General features: G+C 45.2%; 1 pseudogene; it reads right to left on the minus strand.

The window, feature by feature from the left end:
- Nucleotides 1-1,725: 1,725 nt before the first annotated feature.
- Nucleotides 1,726-2,466, minus strand: LOC148011730 (fructose-bisphosphate aldolase, cytoplasmic isozyme pseudogene; annotated as a pseudogene).
- Nucleotides 2,467-7,967: the final 5,501 nt, after the last annotated feature.

Consider the following 7,967-nt stretch of genomic DNA (forward strand, 5'->3'; position numbering starts at 1 on the left):
GTCTGTAATGACAAGTTTCCATGGGAATAAAGGAATATTTTTTGAAAGATGATATTAGGGATGATTTCCTTGAGTGTGCTTGATTATTAAATGAATTAATTAAGGAAATGATATTTTGCATGGGTGGATCATCTCCAAGATTGCATCGCAGATTAACCCGAGAAGGGCACTGCTCGATTCACAGGTCGAAGGTTGAGTGGTGAAAAGTCCAACCACGAAAATGGCGTTTCACTCCTAGGCCACTTGGGGTTAGGTGGAGCTCTGGACACCCCTTGCCTAGTCCGGAATGGAGTTGAAGACTGCCATGAGCCCAAGGTCTATGGCGTTGGAAGATCCTATTCTAGATAAAGGATAGAAATTATGTTGCCATGTGATTTGGACCGGGTACTTCTGCAGGGCACAAGGGACATATAATTTCTCCTGTATGGGCAGGAGACAAAGATTAACTTGAAGATAAGTTAAGGAACTTGTTTGTCAAAAGAACTGCTTGCTCTCTTTTCCCGTCAGTGCTATAAGTTACACAAATGAACCCTGTTCCCTAAAAGGCTTAATTAAGGAAGCTAATCTTAAATATCACACATAAATGTGATAAGACCTAATTAGATAACTAAAGAATGCCTACTGAGGGAAGCGGGTGGGCAGAATCCCCAATGGGTCTGTCCTACGACAGGGTGGTCCTAGAGAACCTAGCAATTGTTAGGTTAGAATCTCGATTCATGCCGTTTTAGGAGATCGGAATGGGACTATACGCTATGGGTAGAGAGGTTGAGTGACTCATCCCTCTCATTTCACATTCTCTTTGAACAAAGTGTGGCATGGGTTTGCTTCTGCTTGGGTGTTTCTATGTAAAGTAGATGTCCATGACCCGATGCTAGAATGTTGTCAAGAGACCTTGGCCGCTAGGAACCCAAATTTCAGGTCAATCCTAGTGGGTTTTCCATGAACGTTCCATTGCGAGGTGGACTCGGGAAACCCTAGGCAACAAACCCTGAAACATTCCATGGGAGTGTCGGGCAGCAACGCTTAGATTCATTTCTCAATGGACTAGTAAAATGTGCTTGGACAGTCGATAGACGTGCATGTTACAGCTGGTATTAGTGCAAAACTTTGTAATGATATGCAATTGATTAATGTGAGGTTCATAGACATATCCTAAATAGAATAACCTAAGTAGTATGACTTGATTGTTAGGCACCTTCTACACCTACAAATATGGATATGCAAGAGAAGAATTTTCTTCTCAAGCAGATTAAGGCACCTGAGTTTGGTGAAAAGGGATAGATGTCGCAACACAAGTAGAGATATTGATTGAGTCAATGGATGACTATTTCTCTACCGCAGAAATTGCCTCTACCAATCAAGCAATGATAGGCAAACTTAAGTTAGTTGGCCACAGGCTCGGATATTGTAAAAGAGTGGGGATAGACGGGTAGGATGCACGTTAGCATGGGAATACCCAGTTATATTGACAGGGTATATAAGGTGTTGAGAGACCCAATTAGGGCATGAGTTTTATCAATAATCAAGTCTCTTTTCTCATTCCTTCCAGCTTTCATGGCTTCCCTCCTCTTTCCCTCTTTCTCTCTCTTTTTCTTGCCTTTCTCTCTCCTCCTCTCCCTCTTCTTCTGTAGTCCTTCTCTCTCTCTTTCCCCTTAGTTAGGATAGTTAGGTTTCCTTCATTACAAGTGGTATCAGAGCTTAGTTTTTAGATCCTTCCTTTCTCTCTCCTTTCTCTCAAATCTAGTCTCATTTTCCAACAATAAACCCTACTTTTCAGGTACACAAGCAGTGATGGCAGCTTTCTTGGGAGCTGTAAGAAGCAGTGATGGAGCCAGTGATCTCCTTTCTTGCCACAAGTCTTGCAAATGATGAGCGAGGCATTAGCTGTTGACGTAGGTACTGATTTTCAAAGCTCAGTTGAGCATCTTGCTTTTGCGGCCGCTCATTCTCATGACATATGATGGCATAGCGGGCAAGTCCATTGGCGTTTTCCAAGATGGCAAGGGGTGACGGCTCTGTTGGCCCAATCTTGAGGACTGCTCTCTGCTTGGTGAATCGAGCATCAACATTGTAGTATTGCTGACAACGCTGGGTAAGACCATCCAACTCCTGTGTTGTGGTCTCACCATTGGTCCCAAAAAAACCTGTAGTGCCTTTGTCTACCTTGACGCCAGGGATGACACCAGCTTCACATCCAAAAATGGCTTCCCGACTGCAGTCGTCTGATACAGGGTTTCCTCAAACACGATAACCCCACTTATGTATTGGAAATCGCCAGGGGTGGTGAACAGGAGCTCCTTGAGAGCTTGCTTGTTGGATTCCACATTTTTCTACATTGATGATGGCAAGACGCTTGCCAATTGTACCAGTGCTCTCATCCGCAACCAGAATCCCTTTACTGGGAGTTGCAATGTACTTGGCGGTTACAATGATCTCAGCTGCATATTTACCGATGAATGCCCCCATCCTCCAATGATCACTCCAATGATCACCACGAGCTGCTGCTTGAAATTCATGGACAGACGGAATATGATCCAATCAACCGCAAGCCATGATGGTATATGCTACAGATCTAAGCTTTTGCTTTAGATCAAGAATCCATCCAGCCTCCTTTTTGCACGCACCACATTTGGACGGAGAAGACCAGGCCAGACACCACAAGCCCAACATACAGAACGCTGAACAGCTCAAAGTCCCAAGTGAGAACCCATTTTGATGGATCTCTCTCCTCAAACAGAGACAACATTAGGAGTTGCAGCATCCTCCACAGACTTGTGAACGCAGTCTCACTGACAGCCTCGCTGGGTATTGCTTGATCACAGGGCTATGGATGACAAGCCAGAACGAGAAGGCAATGCACATGCCAACAAGGTAAAAAGCCCCCAGCTGCCAGCTCTTCATTCCCATCAAGCCCCCCTCGTAGGACATGCCTTTTAAGAAGAACGCCTGACTGAGGAAGACTCATGTGAGGCCCAAAAGGAAGAAGTGGCCAACCAATGCCCATGTGTCCAGCTGCTCTGGAGATCAATGGGTGGGCGGAGGCTCTGGTTTGTTGGCAGCAGCAGTGCTCTGGTACAGTGGGAAGATTTGGTACAAGATCCAGAGGTGCCAAAGTAAAAATAGGCATAAGCTCCACTGTGCCATTAACATCAGCACCCAGCAACGATCTCTGCAACATGCGAGGAATTCATCAGTAGAGCCATTTCAAAGTTCATGGTCTGCTGGAATTGCTCGCTAACCATGCACAATTCTGCTACCACAAACTCGTCACTAAGTTTAATTTCTCATCCATCCTCTCTGAGGACATTGTGAAGACAAAGATGCCAACCATATCATCATAGCCTGAAGCACTCCCTGTAGTTACAGTTGGGGTGATTGTGGCAAAACCTGGACCACTGGCATCAAAACTACCATAGCTGGAAGGCACCACTGCATGAGGGGCATTACCAACAGTTGTGCCTGGTTTAAACTGAGGAGGATACTTCACTGATCCAATAGGAGGATAGCCACTATAACAGCTGAAGAGGCTTTCACCTGCAAAAAGGATGGCCCATTTGAGACTTCACTTTACAGAGCGCTTCCATCCTCATTAGCAGCAACATTTCCAGGACAATTAACAGTTACACCATTAGTTTCAGAATAACTGCTTTTGCCATGTGCAGCTGCCATGTCAAGATACATAGAAATTAGCTGTTGGTTCTAAGAGCTGTGGAACTGAAGAAGCCTGTTGAACTGTTTGCAAGCCTCTATGAACTACAAGGACAAGGAAGTGGTAGCAATGCCATACTGGAGCTGCTCATAGTCCTTCCTGAAGAGGCTATAGAAGACCAAACTGTCAATGTCATCTGATTCTCTTTTGACAATTGAAGTCAAGACTTGAGACACCAGCCACCAATTCTCCTATGAAAGTTCATCTCTGTAGATTCCCAAAGACCCAAAGTGACTACTGCTCTATTGAATGGGCACTCAACTCAGCATAGCAGTTTTCTTTTAATGATTCTCTGAAGCCTGGTTTGTGTGTATGTTTGGGTAATAGCTCCATAGCAATAGCTGATTTGGAGTAGGTTTACAATTGCATTTTGTCTGAGCTCAAGCAGTTGCTTACACCCAAACCTAAGGGAAGAGATCTAGAAGTGAGCTACAATGTTCTGGCTACAGGAGGCATGTGGGGGACAGGACCAAACATTGTTCTTCAGCCTGTTGCTATTCTTATCTTTACTATTCACAACGAAATTGGGGCTTTGATTCTCATCAGCCTACCTATGCAAAGATACTTCAACACTCTGTCATTTTGGAACATGCATTTATGGCCACATTTGAATGTGCTAGATGTATTATGCAACATGTGTAGAATAGATATCTGTCTACCGCCGTAGATTAATAACATGCATACGATGATTGAACTTCGGAAGTCTTTTGAAAGCAACTTCTCTTTCTGGGTAGTAAACTTCTGCCTGCCTATGGTGTTTTCATAGAGGCTTTGAAAAGCTCCATGCCCTCTGCAGTGTGCATGATGTAGAGCCATAGCTAGCTGAGCCGGCAAGCTGCTCAAAGCAATCAACCTGTGACAATCTCGACTGGGATTCCTGGCCCTGAACTTGATGATGTATCTAAAAGAGTATAAGGCCTCAGTGTTAACGCAGATTGTGGCAATGATTTTAGGTGGATGGAAGGGCCTGTATGCAAAAGTCAGAGGGCAACAATTTTGGTCGGCGGACACTTAGACATGGCATCAATGTTGCAGAAATGGTGGTAGCAAGAGAACTATTGATGCAAATGATGTATGGCTCTATGTGGCATCGACAACCACCATTGAGGCCTAAGATGTCTTGGAATAAGCACCTCACCATTGGGATAAGGTATGCTCATTGAAGAAGTCTTTGCAAGGTATTGTAGACAGTCAGTCCCACACAGTCATCCCGCAAAAGTTGATTAGAGCAAAGCCTTCTTGTGTGACTGAGTGTGGAATCTATAGCTCGATTCGAAGAGGGAATCCTCCCCTTCGATCTGAACTAAAAATCTCCCCATTCCGCCCTACGGTTTGGGAGATACGCTCAGTTTTGTGCTCAGAGGTACTGTGGGACAGGCAGTAGCTCTCCACAGTCAGCCCGCAAAAGTTGATTACAACAAAGCCTTCTTGTGTGATTGAGTGCGGGCTCCATAGCTTGATTTGAAGAGGGCATCCTCCCCTTCAATCTGAACTAAAAATCTCCCCATTCCGCCCTACAGTTTGGGAGATACACTCAGTTTTGTGCTCAGAGGTACTGTGGGACAGGCAGCAGCCCTCCACAGTCAGCCCGCAAAAGTTGATTACAGCAAAGCCTTCTTGTGTGACTGAGTGTGGGCTCTATAGCTTGATTTGAAGAGGGCATCCTCCCCTTCGATCTGAACTAAAAATCTCCCCATTCCGCCCTACGGTTTGGGAGATATGCTCAGTTTTGTGCTCAGAGGTACTGTGGGACAGGCAGCAGTCCTACACAGTCAGCCCACAAAAAGTGATTACAGCAAAGCCCTGATCATTTACTGTCCGAGATATTTTTACATAGCCTCGTAGAGGGGATTGAGGGATTTCATTTGAATCAAGAATTTTGGCGATCGGAGCTTTCTAGCTCAAGATATCGTCATTTCTGTAACAAGGGGTCTAGTGGACTGCACTGGGGATGGCAGGCCACAAGGATAAAGCAAAGGCCCAGGAGGACTTCCAGCGTGAAATAAGGGACTCCCATGCCTCAATGAATGATCCTAGCTCAGCCAGGAGGATCGTGAAGACATATTTGAAGAGGGTGCCCCCGAGATGGACTGCTTATCTATGCTCTACCAAACCCTATGCCAACATGAGACTCGTCATGCTGAACAATATCGAGAGATGGAACAACGCTATAGGGAGATGGAAACCCGCCAAGATCACCGTCATTCCGAGATGATGGCCAAGATGGACTTACTCATAGAGCGCATGGGTGCCCTCATTCCCTCCATCACACCCTCCTTGGCTCAGCCCAAGGAGCATGTCCCTCCCCGTGAGGCCAACTCCCCTCCTACCTTGGAGACCGGGCGTAACCCACAAGGTTTTGGTGGCACCCATGGCCTTCTCCATAGCACCTATGAGCTGGGTGAGCCCCCTATGCGACATTATGAACCTATTCTCCCATCATCCATGACGAACCCTTCTAGCCCATCCTTGGGACAGCAGCTCCCCCATAGTGGAAGCTATATGCAAGGGCAAAATGCAAATTTTGGGCAGCATAGTATGCAGGGTGCACATGAGCAGCATGCACATGGCAGTTTTGGGCAGCAAGGACCCAATGTTCAGTTTGGTTTGCATGTATTGCATGGGGAGCATGGAAATTTTGGGCAGCAAGGCCCCAATGTAGATGCACATGGGCAGCATGGGAATTTTGGGCAGCAAGGCCCTAATAATCAGTTTGGTCCACATATAATGCATGGGCAGCATGGCACCCATGGACATTTTGGGAAGCAAGGCCCTAATAATCAGTTTGGTCCACATATAATGCATGGACAGCATGGCACCCATGGACATTTTGGGTAGCAAGGCCCTAATAATCAGTTTGGTCTACATATAATGCATGGGCAACATGGCACCCATGAACATTTTGGTCAGCAGGGCATGTATGGGCATTCTCATGGACATTATGAGTACCATGACCATTGGCATGGGTTCGATGTGCAAAGGCAAGTACATGTGTCTACTTATGGTCAACATGCATATGATGAGTGTGAATATTTTGAGCAGCATGCATGTGATGACTATATCTGTTCTTATGAACTACATTCTGGTCACATACATGGACAACCATCTAGACAGCATTATGTACATGGACAAAATCATACAAATGTATCTGAGTATGTACATGGGGAGCAACATCATTATCAGCAATGGAGTGCTCAATATCATCAGCCACTTGATTATTACTATAAGCAACATGCGCATCCTTATGAGCCACATGATACTTCTCAAGAACAATGCCATGATGAGAGCATCTCACTGCCACAGGCTCATGAGCAGATGCCCCATCAGTCCAAGGCCCTTACCTTTGAATGCCTAGTAATAGCCACGCGTGTGAAACTCATGGACATGAAATGCCTAGGGATTGATGCATTGAATGTTGTATTGATTGCAGCCTCATCTGCTCCAGTCCGATTTGACCTAGTGGTTCCCAATGAGTTTATGGACAAGTCAATACATGCTACGGTATGGGTCAGTAAGGATCTTGTACCTCCATCAGTGCTTCATGATGACACCATGAATTACTTCTATGATACAGCTGATGCATTGGATCACAATTATCCTTTTGACCCTGGTGGTAGTATGGTGACCCATGCTTGTATGGATGACCCTTGTGCTCTTGATGCTTATTATGAAGGTTATCCATTTGATCCCGGGAAATGGAATGGTCTTGGAAAAGCCCCATGCAGATCAACATTTCACCAATGCAGTTCTTTCCCTACTCCAAGGATGTAATTTTGATTGAGCAGTAGCTAATTTTGCCCCAGTCTGAAATGCAGACAACTTACAGACAGCATAGTATTTCAGAACAAATTTTACCTTGCATTAATGACAGTCAAGTGTCACCTATATGGCTTGAAAGTACGCTTCATGAGCTTCTTTTTGACATGTCATACGCTGTCGTATTGCTGCGCATTCGAGGTGTGAAAACCACCCAAAAGTTGTGTGTGTGATTTGATACTTTGTACATACTTAGTCGTTATGTTTGCTCTTTCATTCTATGCAGGGAATATAGTGAAGAGGAGTTTGGTGCAAGAGGAACTTATCCGTAATGCTCTGGTTGACATGTATGCTAAATGTGACATGCGTGTAGAAGAACATGGAGTTTTTGATAGATTGGTAACTCGAGATGCAATCTCATGGGCAGCACTCATTTCAGGATATGCCGATTATGGGCTTGCAGATGCTGTTACACTTGTTTTTTTGTATAAAGGCTTGTGGT

Source organism: Lygodium microphyllum, chromosome 28 (genome assembly GCF_053477565.2).
Source record: "Lygodium microphyllum isolate KBCC chromosome 28, Lygodium_microphyllum_v1.1.10, whole genome shotgun sequence".
NCBI lineage: Eukaryota > Viridiplantae > Streptophyta > Polypodiopsida > Schizaeales > Lygodiaceae > Lygodium > Lygodium microphyllum.